This window comes from Dromaius novaehollandiae, chromosome 5, assembly GCF_036370855.1.
Source record: "Dromaius novaehollandiae isolate bDroNov1 chromosome 5, bDroNov1.hap1, whole genome shotgun sequence".
Lineage (NCBI taxonomy): Eukaryota > Metazoa > Chordata > Aves > Casuariiformes > Dromaiidae > Dromaius > Dromaius novaehollandiae.
The window spans coordinates 26,850,427-26,868,358 of record NC_088102.1 but is presented as its reverse complement, the minus strand read 5'-3'; the positions used below and the strand labels follow the sequence as shown (position 1 = coordinate 26,868,358).

General features: G+C 48.6%; 1 long non-coding RNA gene across 1 annotated transcript in view; it reads left to right on the top strand.

Annotated features, from left to right (window-relative positions):
* Window positions 1–11,185, top strand: part of LOC135328648 (uncharacterized) — a 32,756-nt gene extending 21,571 nt beyond the window's left edge. The window contains exon 5 of the long non-coding RNA XR_010389607.1: window positions 10,900–11,185. This is a non-coding gene — a long non-coding RNA (uncharacterized LOC135328648). The remainder of the gene's footprint in view (window positions 1–10,899) is intronic.
* The last annotated feature ends 6,747 nt before the right edge of the window (window positions 11,186–17,932 follow it).

Genomic DNA, 17,932 nt, shown 5'->3' with positions numbered 1-17,932 from the left:
GAAAATCTTTTCTGGGTTGTCAGTGCTTTAGTGGGCCAAAAGGAATTAATCACGGCAGGGAAATAGGCTCTCTGGCCTATACAGAGTGGGAGAGAGAGAAATGAAAGTGCTCTCAAAGGGAGGAAGGAAAGGAGAGACAGGTCCTTGCAATATCCCTGTCAGTACTGAAGTAAATCTCTCAAGAGAAAGAGGGGAAACAATAGCAGCAGAAAGCTGTCAGAGCAGTGGCACAGCAGAGCCTTAGGAGCAGATCTGTTCCTGACTAAAGGCTGCCAACTCTGGACCTTTGTGGTTAGTTTGCTTTGGTGAAACCAGTAACCACTGGCATGTGCTTTGTCCTTCTCATCAGTGGACTGCTTGCTAAACAGGCTGAGTGGTGATACTGAGGGCAGTATCCTAGCTGGAATGTAGCTGAGCCATTGGATCAAATACTGTACTTGCACCAAACCAGTCCTGGTTTGGAGCAACTAAACTATCTGGTGGGCTGGAAAAAGCTCTGGGGAACCTTGACCAAGGTTGCTAGAGAGCAAAGTAGCAGAGAGTTTCCATCCAAGAAGCATCCAGGCAACATCTCCTGACAGTAAACAGAGGAAAGCATTGCAGTTCTGTGATCCTTAAACACAAGGGAGAGTGGATGAGGCCACTGGGAGCAGGCTGAGAGCCCTGGGAGGCTTTGTACTGACAGAGCATGTCTGTAGAGGATAACTCCCAGTCTGTCATGACAACCCACTGGGGGATCATCAGGCTTTGAACACATGCTTTCTGCATCTCCAGAGGTTCCTCGCACCTTCCTGGACATGACTGCAGGCAGGGAAGCAGGTCAAAGCATAGGCATTATTAGAAGCAAATCTGACATCTGGGCTGGCCAGTGGAACAGCCCAGGCATTTGGCTGTTTATTTTTCTTCTGCCTTTGGCGCTTTTGCTCTATACAGAAGAAGGCCTTAGTGCATTGCTAACACACCGCCCAATGCTAAATGAAACTCCCACTATTTTGAGGAAGCCAGCTCAAGCGCTTTTAAAGTAATTGCTGCTTCTTTGTGATTCTTGGACAAATTAAAACTAAAACCCTTGCTGCCACATTGTTTTTGTCTGTTGCATGGGTAGGCAAATCTGTGGTTGCAAATCTCCAGCATATCAAAGTAGCCTGATTCTGCTCTCACTTGGCCTAACACACCGGAGTAATTTCATTAATGTCAGTGGAGACGTTTCCTCTTCACACTGGCACAGAGCTAGTTTGGATATGTGCCCCCGCCGTCCAGAGAGGAGAGCTACAACTCTCCCCTGCTGCAGCTAGCAAGATCCGTGCAACAGAGATGAGCTTGCTGGAATGCAGAACGTGAGCACATAACTGCCGGGGACTAGAGAGAGCAGCTGTCCTTTCTCAAATTTGTAAGCAGCTTCACCAAGAGCAGGTTTTCACTGGGGTCTGTTAATTTCCCCAGTACTTGCTCTGTAGCATCAGGGAAACAGACTTTTGCATTGACCATGGCCTGTTTGGAGAAGTTCTTCAGAGGAACCCCCTCTATTCATTCATCTCTCCACTTTCAAACCCATCCTTTGTCATCCTGGTGCCTGACATCTTGAGCCATGTGCTTTCTTGGCCTAAAAGACAGTGGGGCTCCGAGCGTTAGATTTTTTGGAGCAGCTAGGGCCTATTTTTAGCTGAGATGCTTTTGAGGGCAGTGGAGTAGGTGCAGGTACTGTGTCCAGGGATGAGGTCACAGGAGGTTTGTGGCTGCTGAGATGCTGAGCAGAGCTCTGGTGAGTCCAGCAGTGGGAGGTTCGCTAATCCCTGCAGGGGTGTTGCAGGGAGGGGGCTGGAGTGGGTGTAGCTGGTGATATGCACAGGCAGCCAAAACCTGGTGTTGTAATGTCTGAGACAGTCTGAGTTTGGAAAAGGCCCCGATGATATCACCCTGCAGAACTGTTAACAGCAGAATGCAGGAAAGGAAATGTTCACAAGTCCTTTCCCGATCCTGTAAAGGAGAGAAATTAATGCTCTCTCTTCCCATCCCCACCACTCTGCTTGAAAATGGCTTTCACTCAAAGCCAGGCATCAAAAGAGGAATTTTTTCCCTCCTTTTTCTTCTCCTTGCTGCTGCCATCTCTCCACCACATGCAGCACAGAAAAATGAGAGCAGCAAGCACGAGGGCAGTGGCTCTTCTGCGTTAGCTCCCTGCAGGGACACTGAACTCTGCATACCATCCTGCAGTTTTGCTTAATCTGCTTCCAGAAGAGATAAACAAGCAATGGTGCTTTCACTGCTGGCACAAAGCATCTACAAAGGGAGTAAGTTCTGCAAGAGCTCTCCCATGCTATTTCTCATTTTTGGCTGCTCTCTCTCTGCAGCCCTCTGTACCCCCCTGCTGCCCTGTATGGCCACTATCTCCTGTCTGAGCCCTTTCCAAGTCCTGCACCAAAGGTGCTTGGCTGCAAGCCCTTCTTCATTCTTTGTGGCTGTGGTCAGTACAGCACAGCCCCTCTGCTCAAAAAAGCATCTCCTTTCTGAAGGTTGGAAGTGAGTGGTGAGGGCAGAGATTGCTTAATCGCTCTCAGCTGTGTGCTTTTAACATGATCTACCCACTTGTCACAGGCTCGATGGGATGGGATGGGATGGGATGGGATGGGATGGGGGGGGGGAGGAGGAGGAGGAGGAGGAGGAGGAGGAGGAGGAGGAGGAGGAGGAGGAGGAGAAGAAGAAGAAGAAGAAGAAGAAGAAGAAGAAGAAGAAAAAAGGAGGGAGGGAGAGAGAGGCTCAAAGATGGAGCCAGTTAATGTGAATTAAGTGAGCAATACCCCGTGCTGCACAAGGAGTGTGAAGAATGATGTCAACCAGCAACTGCTTGAACTAGGCAATTATCTTCATGATTTTTCTCAAACCAAAATGTGGAGAACATGTGTGTAAAATATTTCCCCCTAGAGCTTCATGCAGCAAGACCTACAGATTGACAGGGCTGGTGTGTGAAAGCGGAGCCTGTTAAACTGCTGTGACAGGGAGAGCTTTTTCTTTTAGCTGGTTATTCACTGCCAATTCAGAGTCCTGCTTTCCCCCTTCCCTGGCACTCAGGAGCACAGGCTGGTCTTCTCCTGCTGTCTGTGGTAGATAATCTCAGTGTGGAGCTCCCATTCTTATGCTTGCAAAAGAGCCAACTTCCCCCTTGGGGAAGGGGAAGGCAGATAATGGTCCTTCCATACAGCTTTCATGAAACCTCATGTCCTGGACTCACCTTTTTCAGCATGGACACATGTTTGCAGACTCTGGCTGAAAGAATGAGGGAGAAAAGGACTGCAATGATTTGGTTATGCTTGTGAGCACCATCTTGGTAGCAAGCATGGCGCTACCCTTAGGAAAACAGAAAGATCAAGAGATGGAATTGATTTTCCAATATCTTTCACTGCTTTTTGGAGTGCAGCCCAGAGGGCAGGGGTGGGGAGCAACTTAGGCACAGGGTTTGCATTGCATTATGGCTGCAGGAAAGGCCGTTGTGATTTTCCTCTGAGAGGAGGCGGGTGAGAGTCTTTCTCCAGACAGTTCACTGAATATCGTAATCTGAATTGGGAGTAGCGGGAGCTGTTGAGAAACTAGGGAGATACATTGATCATCGTGCTGACCAGTTTAGCCAAATGATGACTAAGGCAGGGAAAGAATTATTGTCTCCAAACATCTGTGAGAAGATGGGGATTACATTAACAAGGAAGAAAATTTAGACTGAGCGTCAGGAAAGTACTTCCGAGAAGTGGCTGTGCCTCCCTGGGGAGGGGGTGGGAGTCCTGTATCTGTCAAGATGGGAACAACAGTAAGTAATAACAAGTTTGATTACTTGCCATGTAATGATAACAAATAATGTAAAATGAGGCTTGATAAAGCACTGGAGTTCTCCAATAACAACCAAATGCATAAGCCAGGGGGATGAACAGGGTGACTTGGTGGGTTTTTGATGCTGGCAGGGAGAACTTGTGAGTTCTGATGACTTCCATGAGCCATAAAACCTGGATTTAGGCTTTGTTTCACTAAACACTTTTCAGAAGAGGTGATTTTGATTCTTGGGCCCCTTCTCTGAGTCTTTTCATTTGAAGGAGAAGGAGTGTGCTACAGCAATGATCAGTTTGTGCTTTATTTGCTGGCAGTGGGATGCCAGAGTCCCTTGCACAGCTTTATTTCACTCCCATGGTGGAAGATGCCCCTCTCCCTTTTCCTCTGGTGATAGGTGTTGGGTTTATCTGTATTGGTAAAAGAGGGTGTTTGGGGTGGAAAGATCTCCCAGGGAAGAATGCAGAAAGGCAAATGTGTGTGTGTGCTGTGATCCCAGCCAAGGGCTGTAACAAGGACTTGAATGGGGAATCAGATCCAGAAGTATGTGAGAAGCAGCTCTGCTAGGGTATGGCCAAGACCCTAGATGCCACAGTTGAAGGGAGACCGGGGTTGTAGGTGAGAGGAGCAGCTGGGTCTATGGGCCCAAATGAGCACCAGGCACCCAAATTAAAGGCTTTGCTTCAGCTGGGAGGAAGACAGGGCTGAGCCTGAGGGTTCCTCTGCAGCTAGTTTCTTGGAAGGATGCTAGGAACAATCTCCTATTTACAAACCAGTGAGAAAGATGGGGTTAAGGCGAGGGCTTTTTAGTGTTTTGGGGCTTTGGCTTGCTGAGTGATGAGTCCTTGATTTAGTTCAGTAACACTGGAGCAAGGTGGCAGCATTCTGTCTTCTTTGCAAACCTGAAACCTTGGTCTTGTTTGGCATGGGCTGTAGTAGCTCTGGAGGGTTAAAATGTGAAAGGGGAACACTGTTGCCTTGTGCCCTTGCCCATTTGGTGTGTTGATGATTATCTCCTAAATGATAGTCATAAGATAAGAAGGAAAATATGACTGAGAGGGTGCTGGGAGAACTGAGCCAGTCTTGTACATCACCTGCCCACCCAGTGAAAGAGGAAATGCGTGACTCAGGGCCTGGGAGTACAGCATGGGCAGGACAGAGGTGGCAGTTGCCTTGTGAGGTCCCAAATGAGAGCAGCTGGATGCCAACCACAGGGATCAGTCTTTGCTGCCCCCCCCCTCCCCCCGCAAGCTCTATGAGGACTGCAGAGGAGTTTCCAGCCCTGTCTTACAGGAAGCCTGGGTCACGGAAATGCCAGGCCAAATGGCATTTGATCCCATAAATGTGAGACAGACAAACACAAGGAAGAAAGACAAGAAAAGGGGCTGGTGGTGGAAGTCACTTTCTGTCCTGGAGCGGGTTTGTGGGAGTGCAGTTACAGCCACACAAGGAGTCATCTCACAGTCTTCAAGGAAGGAAACACAAAATGAAAATAAACTAGAAGAAACAGGCATTTCAGCAGAGTAGCAAGACCATCACCCCACCCATAGTTATCCCAAAAGATGCTGCATTAATTCAGAGACACTTTTTCTTCCCCCTAATCCTGCTACCCTCATTCAGCAACCAGACCCCAGCATGCCCCTGCGAGGCCCTTGTTAAACTCCCATGCAGAGCCTGGGGGTGCCGGGGCAGAGGAGAAAGGGTGAAGGGTAGGTGCAGAGTTGGAGGGGGGTGGCAGGCATTGCTTTTCCCTCCAGCTTGGGCAGGAGAGGCACAGCACCCTTGCTTGGCAGGGTGCAGGAGATGCAGCTGGGAAGCTCTGGGCGGGGGCTTCTGGCTCCCCCAGGCTCAGCCCAGCACAGCCTGGCCTGGCACAGGCAGATTGTATCGGATGGCTGCAAACTTGGCAATGCTTCCAGTTTGCCCTTGTATGCATGCCATAACTCCTCCTCCTCCATGGCCCTTCCTCAGCTAAAGACTCTCTTCCACTTCCTCGTGCTGTGAATGGTTCATCTTCCAGTGTCCCTGAGACTGAAAGGTCAGAAGCAGTACCAAGTGCCCTTGGGCCAGCTTTCCATCATAAGAACTCACAGAGCTCACCCAGAGCCAGCTCAGTGCATGGAAAGGGATCGTGTACCACAAGTGCCAAGAAGAGTGGGCCAACACGGGACAGAGCCAGCCTGCAATGGCAATGTACCTGCAGTGGAAAACTGAAGGTCAGCTTCTTTCCCAGTTGTTACAGATGGGTGAAAGGAGTTCCAACAGCAGCATGCATACCACATGCAGTGAAAAAAAGTCACTTGAAATCCACTAGCAATGTCATCTGTCACTTTTTCCTGCTTCTGGATGGCCTGGCTGAGAGCCGACCAGCTGCCACATCACCACCAGGCCCCCGTGTGCTGCAGTGCACCTCTCCTTAGTCACAGGGGTACCTAAACTAAGCAAGTGTGGATAGTCCTGAACTGATCTGTACTGAAATAGCTCTCACCTGTGGGTGCTGAGCTTGTGTGATGCTGCTCAGAAATCTCCCCAGGAAGAGAGCAAGCTGATGCTGCCAAAGGAAGAGGAACCGCTACCTCCCCACAGTAACCATTGCCCCACAGACTGTGACCCTTCTCTTCCCACAGTGCCAGCCAGCCTGGCTTTGCAGGACTCTGACAGGGGCAAGCACTGAAGGCATGGTCATCCCTTTACCCTCCTCAGCTCCATGGCCAGAGCCAGCCATGTCCTGAAGTTGAAGTCCAGTACTAAAATGTCCAAAGAACGAATGGAGAGTCCCATGAGACTAATGCTGGGAGTGATCTGGAGTGCAGATTTCCCCCTGTCTCTCCTTAAAGCAGACCTGCCCTGAGAGCCATGAAGGGCATGGAGAAGTTAACTCTGCAGCTGAGGAGACATGTGCGATTTGGCGAGGATAGGTTCTTTCCACAGAGGCTGCTATTTCTGCATGACCTAATCCGGGTTTGCTGATTCTTTGTGCTGTGAGTCACAGTGTGCATGGTCCCCTGTTCACTGTGTCGGGCTGCAGGACTTCACAGTAGCCTTTTGCTCTTCCCAGAGAGAATGACTCCTTTTGCCTTTGGTGCCATGTGGTGTTTGATACTTTCCCATTTACATGTAGTAAGATCACCATCGCTGTGATCTGCAGTGATGGTGCATTGACATGCAACCTTCTCAGCAACAAGCAACATGTTACCTGGCCAGGACTCACACTGGTCCAGAGCGATGCCTGCATGAACGGTTTCCCTAAAAGAGTCATTTACAGCTCTCTGAAAGTGAAGGCCTTGGAGAGATGCAGCAGCTAGTGTGGGGCAGCCTGTCTTGTCAAGGTAAAGCTTTAGAGCTGTGTGGAGGGGCAAAAACTTGATATAAAAATAAAGCAGAAGCTGGTCACCCATGGCAAGGCGAGGGCTGCCTTCCTCATCAGCCTGCCCGGCACCCATGGAAAAGCTTGTACCACCAGTAAGCCTGGCCCCTCGATTGGAGGGCTCTCCGCCCCGGCCCACAGCTAGTGCGGCAGCTGAACCCTGAGACTTTGCAGATTCCCAAGCTGCAAGCGCTGGGCCCTGGGTACCAGATTAGCTCTTTTTATTTCCTTTCATTTAGCAGAATCCTGCAGAGCTGGGCAGCTGCCAGTCAGTCTGTCAAGACGCAAACTATTTTGGGAATTTTTATGATGGAACAATATTTTTTTGGTAAACAAACGGAAAGCTGTTAAACAGGGACCTTCACCTCGCAGCTCCCGGTTCAGCTCCCTCACTGCTGCGATACCACAGTGACTGTACTGTCCACTCTGCAGAGCTCCCTTCATGGCTCCAGCAGGGGCAAAACAAATAGCAGCTTTTTTCCCCTTTTCATGAACTCAACAAAAAAAAAAAAAAAGAAGGAAAAGAGGCATTTTGGTTTAAGCGGCAGAAGCATTTTCTTGGTGGAGTTAACCCCTCATGTACCTGAGTGTTTGCTGTATATTGGCTCATCAGTGGTGCTGAGACTCTGTGTGTGCTGTGTTACCCAATTGTGCAGCATGTAGCCACATCCCAGGCTGGATTTCCTCAGGACTGCTGGAATCAAATCCAACCCAGCAGTGACACAGGGCTGACTATGTACAAAGGAAGTCTTCCTTTTTTGAAGTGCCTGTTAACAGGAAGCCCTGATGGAGTCAGAGGGTGCCTGGACAAAGATGTTGTTTGTACAGAAGAATGAAGCAGGGAAAGGAAAGGCAGAAATCTGTAACGCACTAAAATGGAGGTACCACATTTTTCAGGGAAAGAACTCATAATGGGCCAATTTGTCCTTCTTGCTGACATGGGCTAAAATTGATTTCATGATTCCTCATGTATCTTTGGCAGTGGAGAATACAGTCTCACGTGGGGTGTATCTGCCCCAGACTTTTGGGGAATTGGTCGATGCCAATCAACTGGAGTGAGCCAAGACATTTGTATGCACTAGTCCATTCCACACACATTTTGTCCACGTCACAAAGGCTTGTGGTTTTCCTCAGTTCCTGGAATGTCCAGTCCAGCTTGTACAACAGTGTTGGCTCACACAGGCCCTACTGGCAGTCCGTTAACTCCACAGCAGGCAGATCGCTGAAGCGTCTCCAGGGATGGCATTCTGCTGCTCTCCTCTGCCCTTTGTTCCACTGTCAAACCACCAGGGAGTTGTAGTGTGCCCCATTGACAACTCACAGAGTGGGACCTTTTGCTTGCCCCATCCCGATTCTGCCTTGGTATCTCGCTTGTAATTCATTAACTGTTCTCATTCTGCAACTCTGCTACTAATGACTTTTTCAGAGAAGCCTTCAGTAAAGTTGCCAGTGAGCAATTGCACCTTCTCCCTGGCCAGCTGTCTTCCCTTCTCCGTGGGCAGTAGCAAGCCTTACACTTTCCTCTCTCATCCTCCAGTTTCTCTGGTTTCTTCTCTTTGCTTTTACAGCCTCAGTGGGTCAGCATTGGAGCCTTTGCCCCTTACCCTGCTCCGTCTCGCTCTGACACTTCCTGGAATTTCTCCCATGCCCATTTGTACATGTGACCCTCTTCTCACTTGCAGGTCTTTAAAACCCTCCCAGGGCAGCTTCCTTACCCTGTTGTTACTTCTCTTCCTGCCCTTTGCCCAGAATGGTTTTCTTTGTCTTTGCATTGAGTGTTCTGCCCTTTGCTGTATAGGAGAGGAACTCATCTGGTCCCACCATGCAAGCACCTTTACTGTATGCTAGAGATGAGAGTCGCAGGAGTGCTCGGAGGACACAGGGTGAGCATCTCAGGAACTATGGCATTGGTGCTCTGTGAGAGATGCACACGAATCCTCAAGCCCCCTGGCATTTAAAGCAGCCCCATTCTGCAGATGGATGTACAGAGACCAATGTACTTAAGTACTTTGGATTCCAAGTCTGCACTTTAAACAGACACATGAGCTGTAAAAATCCCTGTGGCTCCTATTTCCTGTGATTACAGCTTCTACCGTCTGTTATTGGAGTCGCACTCCTATTTCCTCTTCCTGCTTTGGCTTTTCTCTCTTTACCCACTAACTTCCCTTCGCTCCTTCGCACCGTTCATCTCAGCCCCATGAAGTTCAGCATGCTTATCTCTCTGGTCCGTCTGCCTGTCAGAGAATATACTCTATCCCTGATAAACAACCCAGCTCTCCTCCTCTTTATCTTTCTCCTGAACTGGTCTTGCTCTTCTCTAGGGCCTTATCTCTGTAGTACTCAGTGACTTACCCAAATCAGTGTCTCTTATGCCTATCACTCCCATTCCTCCTGCTCAGCCTCATTCCTTCCCTAAAGAAGGCTTCACTTTCTGCTGCAGTTTTATTCCTCTAGCTTTTATCAGCCTATGTATCCCCCAGGTCCAACTGCACTTTGCCTTTTCTGCCAGCCCAGGGGCTACGCTCCATAAAGGTAGTCACATTGGAAAGGGAGATGACAGGAAAGTGCAGCACAGTCCTACGTCAAGTCATGCCAATATAATGTGTTCCCCTGGTGTTTCATGCCTGCCTGGTAGCCAGCAGTTTTCCAGCCCTTTCTTCTTAGTGTCAGGCCCTTAGAGCCAGCTTTACAATCCTCCACTTGGGTTTGAGCACTCATCACATGCAGGCATAGCAGAATACAGTTTCTTGTCCCAGATCCTCCTTTGCTGCAACTCAGCCACAACTGCTTATAGCTCTAGGCACTGGGCACCACTCTGCAACTAGCCCCAGTAATGATACCACTCTCTCAGGCACAGGCACTGGAGTGTTGGAGTAGTCTCCTGAGCAGGATCAGGTGCGCGAGCTGCCAGTGGGCCTCCAGGCATATAGCTACTGTCTGGAGCTCTCACACCCTTGGTGCTGGGGGTAGGTTGCAGACAGCCACCTGCCTACTGCTCATTTTCCTTTCAAAAACATCAGTCAAAATATCTGAGCTTTGGGAGGCCCATCTGAGAGACCGCTGCCCCCAGGGAGGAGCTGATGACCTCAGGCCTGGTGAATGATGTTGCTATGGATGCCCGAGGTAAATGACGAAGCTTAAGGCAGGGATGTGCTCAAGACCATGGCCTGGTGGCCTCAGTGGGTGCCAGGGGAGGCTCCCAGGGAAACATTTGCCCACCTCACATGTCTGTAGCTGACAGGGTCATGAGTGAACTGGCCCATTTGCTGCTAATGGATAGGGCTGAGTGAAATCAGTGTGGCTTTTCTGTGGCCAGTGTGGCTTCTCTGGGCCATAAGACTTCGCTGGATAGAAGTTGAAGGTGCATGAGGAGTAGAAGGGCCTTTATATAGGTGTTTTCCTTTGCTTGTGGTTTCCCCAACTATAGAGTGGTTGTGGCTGTTCCTTCAGACAGACTGTAGATAAATACACCTACAAGGCTGGAAGGCAGCTTTGTCTCTATGTGACTGTGACAATACCCAGATGGGCCATGGGGTCATTTTGGCTGGGGTCCTCCCACAAGGGTGCTTCTGTATGTGAGAGGAGCAGGGAAAAGGTCTTGAACAGGGACACTGGCAAAATCAGTGCCCTTTCCAGGACCGTGGGGGCCTGCCTTGTCTTTGCTCTGTCTGCCTGTGTGTCTGTGATGGACGTTCTTTTTCTCTGCTTCCAACCTGCAGGCATCTCCTGGTCCTCTGTTGTTTATGACACTGCAATTTGTTGCCTTGGAAATAAGTGCTGTTTTATCCCAAACAGAGCCTACAGTTTCACAGCGCGATCAAGCACAAGGAGCAGATGGTTTCCCCCATCTCTTCTGTTGTATTTCCCATTATCCTCATCCACAGTTGGATGACAGGGATGACAGGAATCTATGATTCAGTGCAAATATCTGTGGCCCGGCTGTATCTACCAATGTCAGCTGGGAAGCCATGTTTCTGCTGCGATATGACATGCCTCTGGGTCTAGCATCACTATTTTGGCTTCTTGTAAATGGAACTTGACCAAAAGCCTAAAATAAACATCTTTTCTTGCTGACTTCAGTGGTGTCTGTGAGCGGGTGGCAGGAGGAAGGTTTAACACCTGCAGTTTTTGTTTCCCAGGGCTCTGTAGATCTCTTCAAAGGCTTTCAGCCCTCTGCAAGCTCATTTTACTGTTTTGTGTGTTGAACTTTGCACAATATGTCTCTTGCACTCTCTGCAGATACTGCATTGTCCTTCCCTGCAGCTCTCCCGGGCTGAAGCTCTGCTACAGTTTGGCAACAGCTGTGCTAGGTAGGACTCAGGGAACTGGGTGGGAGCTACATCGTCATGCAAATGTCTTTTCCTGGAAGCAGTTTTTGGAAGAGCTTTTGATACTGGGGCACAGTGGGGTCATGGGCTCTAGTACGCAAATGGGATGCCAGAGAGATATGGGCTCAATAGGGCTTTGGAGCCCGGGGGATCCGAAATGCGTAGGGGAATCAGTTGTTCCAAGGCTGAGATTAATTGCTCTGCAAACGGTTCTGTTTTCATTCCTCAACATTATTCTGTGTGATTCAATCTGATTTGTTTGAATTCAGTTCTGAGGCTTATGTTCTACCGAGCACTTTGCTGCCTGGATGATGTCTTTCATTGTCAGAGCAAATGGAAATGAGTAAATTTAGTCTGGAGATTAACAGGATGTTTCTTCCTTTCAGAGCAGTAAGATCCTTGAACAGCCTTCTAGTGGAACAGTGACAGCAAAACCCAAATTGCTTTCAGGATCGAGCCTGGTCAGTTTATGAAGGGGGATTATGTAAGTGATGCTGTTAAAGCTTGTGGCTGGATTCAGTGATCCAGCATGCCTTCCAGTCCTACCTTTCCAGGAGCTGGCAGTCTATGTTTAAAATTAGTTTGAAGATGGGAAAATTGTCGTCAAGGTTCAAATGTTCTGAATTAAAAATGGGAAACAGATGAGAGGCTATTGAAAACTTTAATTCTTGGTAATCCTTTCCTAGAAGCAGGCAGGCTGCAAAGCCAGGGCTGCCGGTAGGCGAGCAAGGAGGTTGGTTTGTGGAAAGGAGCAACATTCCTGTAGTTTGGGGTGGAGATGTGGCATGGGGAGGGCAAGGCAGGTCCTGGAGAAGGAGGATACTGATTATGGGGCAAGGAAGGAGGTGCAGGTGCAGGACTGGAGTAGGAGGTGAGAGGAGGCATGGACCCATGAGATACAAGTGGCAGGAGGAGAAAGGAAGAGGGTTGCCATTCCTGTGCATGTGTTATCTGGCTCTTTTGCTTATTACTGAATTTATCCTTTTTGCAATGATTATGTGACTAAGGCTGCTTGTGCTGCTGCACCATTAATCTGTGGCTTTCCATTAACAGGCAGGTGCTTGTACCCGGGGGACCACCATGCTGAGTGCCAGAGATTCCTGGCATTGGGTGCTAGGGAGTTAAGCAGCCAGGGGCTAGAGTGTGCAAACAAACAGCGAGACCTGTGCTAACAGCACTGCTTTGTGTCAGTGGGAAGTACAGGCTCCAACTTCTTCCAATTTCTCACCTGTCCAGACTGGTACAGAGAGAAAATGCCTCTTGGAGTTGCAGAAAAACCACACCGGTTTACAGTGGATTCCCCAGGGCCCTCCTGTGGGGTATTAACCCTTTATTCCCTGGCCTGGAATTTGCTTTCTGGAGTATGAACACTCTTCTCTTTTGGCATAAAGCTTTCCCCCTGCCATCGCATGCAGAGTTGTGCTCTTCTCCCTCTGTTGCAGAGATTTCCTCTGTTTGTTGTCCAGGGCATTGGCCCACCTTCTCCCTAGAGCAGGTCACTGCTTTTTATTTTCTCCCCATCTGTACAGACATCTCTGTCCCTTGCATAACTGTGCACTGGGGCTCTTTTGTGGGAGCTGAGCTTCCTGACACAGCTCCTTCCCCCAAAAGCAGAACTTTCTCTGCTGTGTTTGGGTTGGACCTGTGATCATGTCTCTGTTTGTCTCGGACCCCACCAGGTTTCCCTGAGATACCAGCTCATCCCCCCTCCTTGAAGTATCCTTGCTCTCTACAGTCTTTTTTCCTGGTCTCACTGTTTGCTTTCCCTCTTTTCCCTGGTTTCTGAGTTTTCTCGGAAGGAATCCCGCGCTCTGGCCTCCTCAGGCTGGAGTGTTGTGTTGTTGTTTTTCCTTTCGTCGCTATGGGCAGGGATTTCAAATACTGAGCCAAGGAGAGGGAGGGAAAGAGGGAGGCAGTGAAAGAAGGAGGGAGTGCAAGGGGAGGGACAAAGAAAGTCAGGAAAGTGAGAAAGCAAAGTGTGCAGGGGAGTGCGGTGAGGAAGCTGCGGTGAAGGAATGAAATTGAGAAGGAGCATAGAGGGCATTGAGGAAAGAAAGAGTTTTGGATAAATATCAAGGGAAGCTTTTTCATTGATTGTTTTACTAATAACACTATTGCAGTAGACAGCAATATGCAGAGGAAGACAAGGAACCCCCCACCCCCCCATCTGCCTAAGACGTAAGGCATAAGAGGTTATTCAAGGCAAAGATACATCCTTCAGAAAATGAATATCCAATGCTAGAGCAGCCAGTAGGAGCACAGACTGCAGCAGGGGAAATGTAAGATGGGAATTTGGCGGGTAAGGAGAGAATGTGAAGCGCACAGGCACAGAAAAAATAACAGGACCTTCTCTGAGTCTGTTGAGAGTAGGAAGCCTGGAAGAGGGCTGACAGGTTTTCTGTGGACAATGAAGAAGGTAAAGTGGCTGAGGAAGGTTAAGGCACTTCAGAGAAGCTAAATGATTCCTATACTACAAAGAAGAAAAGATAAACTCCCTAATAGTGCAGTTCAGCTGATAAAGATGATGCACCCTCAGGCAGTGAGAACTTACAAGAGGAAATGTTGATGTGTTAGAAAACAACAGTCCCCAGGACTTGGCACTAACACCTCAGGAGCAGAGTAACCGATAGAAACCAGCAGCTGCACACAGAAATAGGGGAGGGGAGAGTGAGCATAATGTGGGCCAAGGATTTGCAGACACAGGTCTTATTTCGAGACCAGCTAAATTGCTGGAATGGTCGTTAAGGATCTGCAGGTCCCCTCTGCATGCCCACCCGGTCTGCAAAATTGCAGGGTTAAATCTGCAGCTCACTTTCCTCTGCAAAGGAGAATCATGCTCCTCTGATCTGCTGGAAGTTATGGAGTATATCACTGTTGTAGGAAATACAGCAGAATGTGGATTTTCAACAAGTTGTGAGCAGTGTCTTTCAAAGGAATTTTTCAGTGAGGCCATGAAAGCTCAGAGCAGTTCATGTCTGGGGGCTGTGCAGAGATGGTTCTAGACTAGGGTGGAAGCTAATCCAGAGAATATTGTAATGCCACTCAGTGAATTTGGGATACATCTTCATCTGGAATACTCTGCATCTCATCACCCTTGCTGGAAAAGATATAGGAGATAGAAGTAGTTAATGAAAGTTACTAAAAAGATGAAAGCACTTCCATATGAACAGAGATTGCAAGGAATGCAACATTTCAGTTTACAGAGAAGATAAATGAGAAAGGGATATGAATTAGATAGGACTATAACTTTTTTTAGGAAAGACTATATTCTTCAAAGCCTAAGCCAATGCCTAACTGACAAAGATAAGAAGGAAATTCCTCTCTAGAGAGGTTATTCCGTAACTGTCCAACGAAAAGATTATTTAACTTAAGGATCTTGTGCTGTCAGAGACAAGCTCTTGGGGAGCTTTTGTCAGCTCCAGTACTTAAACAGTCCTGTTTTTATACATAAGCAGCCTGGGGATCAATCAGCCCATAGTCCAGTGTCTATTATGGTGCTGTCAGTCCAACCACCATGGCTGTGACTGCTCTGGGCCCAGCACTGTCTACCATCAGCCCAGGCTCAGCTACTTGCCTCCAGGGCTTCCCAGCAGTGACCCTGGGAGAATTCACTATCCTTTCACTCCTATTGCTTTTGTGAGTTGTGTCGTCATTCCTCAGCCCAGTTCTACAAAATGACTGGAAGTAATTTTTCTTTTTAAAAAAAAATCAGACTAGAAATTAGGTAGCAAGGGATAAAGAGAACAGCTAATGCAGAACTAAACAGTGGCCAGTTGGGCTGATGTGATGGGTAGCCAGAAGTGGCCAAAGGGCAGTCACCTCTTGACTCTGATCAACACCACCCTCCCCTCTAGGTTGAAGCTGTCCTTCCTGCTGTAGATAGGTACTGTACTCTGGCTTAAGGAGTTCAAATGAATTTCAAAGTCCTTGGTTGCATCCTTCAGAGGAGGGTTTTCAATACTGACCATCAGGTTTGCAGATAACAGTAATACTGAAGGCAAAGCAAAGACTCAGGAACAAGGCAACCAAATTCCTGAGGATTTGGGTGTTTTAGGTGGATGGGTGACAGATGGAAAGTGCTGCTTAACGTAGAAAATGTTAGATGATTAGTGGGAGCATGGAGCCAGCCTGAGGAATCTGAGCTGAGCCTCAGTGGGTGGGAGGGAAATCATTAACCCTGTTAGTCCTGCAGGGAGAGGCAATAAGAAAAGGAATCCACATGAAGGAGGTGAGCGTGGGTTTATGTCTGTCCAGGCATGTTCCATGTGCATATTATTGTACTGGTCAGCCCTAAAGAGGTTATAGAAAGGGGATGACACTGGACTGGCTAACATCCCAATTAGACCTAGAATAATAATTAATATAATGCATTAAAACTATGCTCAGAGATGTAATGACGAGATTTAGGTCTAGGTCTTGGCTTTCTTAGCCAAGAATGTCCTAGTGCTGTTATTGCTCACTCATCTCCATTGATGGTGGCATCAGGAGAGCATGGAGTGCAAGCAAAGGGCTATCATTGCTGAGCTTGGAGGACATGACACATTAAATGCCAGGGACCGTCAGGAGCCTTGTCAGCACTCTGGCTCTTGTCACTGGATGGAACTGGAATGGTAACTATGACACTGAGAAACTTGGCCAAACTGACTAGTACTGGCTCTGCCTCCCCTGCACACTGTTAGAGGACACAGGCGTGCCCCAGGGAGCATCGAGTCCTGGTGTGAGACAGCAACCAAAGGTGGCAAACAGTCAAGAAGAGAGGGGTGAGAAGGACAGGGGTTGTTGCAGTACAGTCACATGGTGTCCTGGTCTAGGCCTGAGCACGGCTTACCAGCTGCACAGTTCATACACGTGGGGAAGGCAGAGAAACACATGCTGATAGCTGACTGCTATGTTGAAGGCAAAAGGCAAAGACTTTTTTCCAAGGACTGAGAACAACTCCTTTGCAATTGAATTCCTGTGCTGGTGCAGCTCTGTCTTACTCTAGAATTCACTCCATTCCTGATAAATTTTTGCCCCGTGTTGTGTTGTGGGGCTGTGTTTTCACACCCACAAGCCTTCACCTTCTATGCACTTTATTTGCAGCAAAAATATGCAAATCATTCTTTTTGTTTGAGAAGAAAACCATCTTCCAGCCACTGAGGTATTGGCAGTTTTATATATTTTGTGCAGTGGGAGATTTGCTTTTTTCCCAGCCTCTCCTGTCTCCATTGCAGATGCCGCCATTCCCACTTGGTTAATTTGTCCTTGTCAGTGCATGTTTCCACAGCAGTGGCAAGACTGGCCAGCCCTGGTAGGGCCAGCTATGTTTACCCGACTGCTCTGCATCCTTTAGTGAGCAGTGTATTGCTGGTGACTTTTCTGTTGATTTTTACCCACTGAAGTCACAAATTCTAAATGAATTCTTACGCCTTTTCTAGCCCGAATGAAATTGTATCTGAAAAGCAAACATGTTTTGTGTTTACATGAGGCAAAACCCAGCTTGGGAAAAGAACAGTTCAGGCACAGGCGGCTGCAAGAACTAGGAAAATTCCCTTGTGAGAAGAGTTCTCAATTCAAGAAAGAATGATGCAAGTTTGTCCCTTTAAACATGTGCGTAAGCACTGTCCTGGAGAAGGATGCTTCCCTGAAACTAGCTCTGAAATAGTTAAGTTAAACAGTTAGGACTTGGATTATCATAATAATGGAGTCTCAGCTGCCCCCAGGACCTGCAGAGGGGAAGCTCTGTAGGAAAGACAATGTAGACTGAAGAGTGAGATTCAGCTATACCCTCGCCTCGCCCCTCACCCCTTCCCCTGCCCTCCTTCAGCACAGTCTAGGATACACAGCTTTGAAATCAGTGTGCAGTAAACATGCGCTGCACCCAGTTATGTCCGCAGTGCCTGTGGGAAGAGCCTGTGAGATAAGAAAAGCCTTTCTCTGCCCTCTCTGCCTCCTGGCTCACTGGCCTAGGGCAAGGGAGGTGCAGCTCAGAGAAGATGGCAGGGACTGCCCTGCTGTAGCCAGGAACCAGTTGCTTTAAGGCGAGGAACTCTGGTGCCTGTGTGGAGTCAGGGCTGCTCCCATTCAGACCAATAGGTACAGCCCACCACCACCACCCCACGGCTCTCATCCCTGTGACGGCTGGGTGAGGGAGAAGAAGAGCACAGATAAAAAAGTCAGCACTGGAGGCCGGGGCTGTAGATGTGTACATTGCAATGGGGCATCTCAGCACTGCCCGTTAGAACAAAAAGGGAACATGAGAAAGGAAAAACTAGAAAGGGGTGGAGGAAAGAGAGGGAACCACTGTCTTCCAGCTCTCACTCGAGGGCTCACTTTCCCACCTTCCCCAGGACAGGGGAAGGGCTGCCGGAGAGGGGCAGAAGGAACAGCATGCTGGACATTGCTCAGCCAGGTCATCAGCCTCCCCTGAAATTCCCGTGTTTTT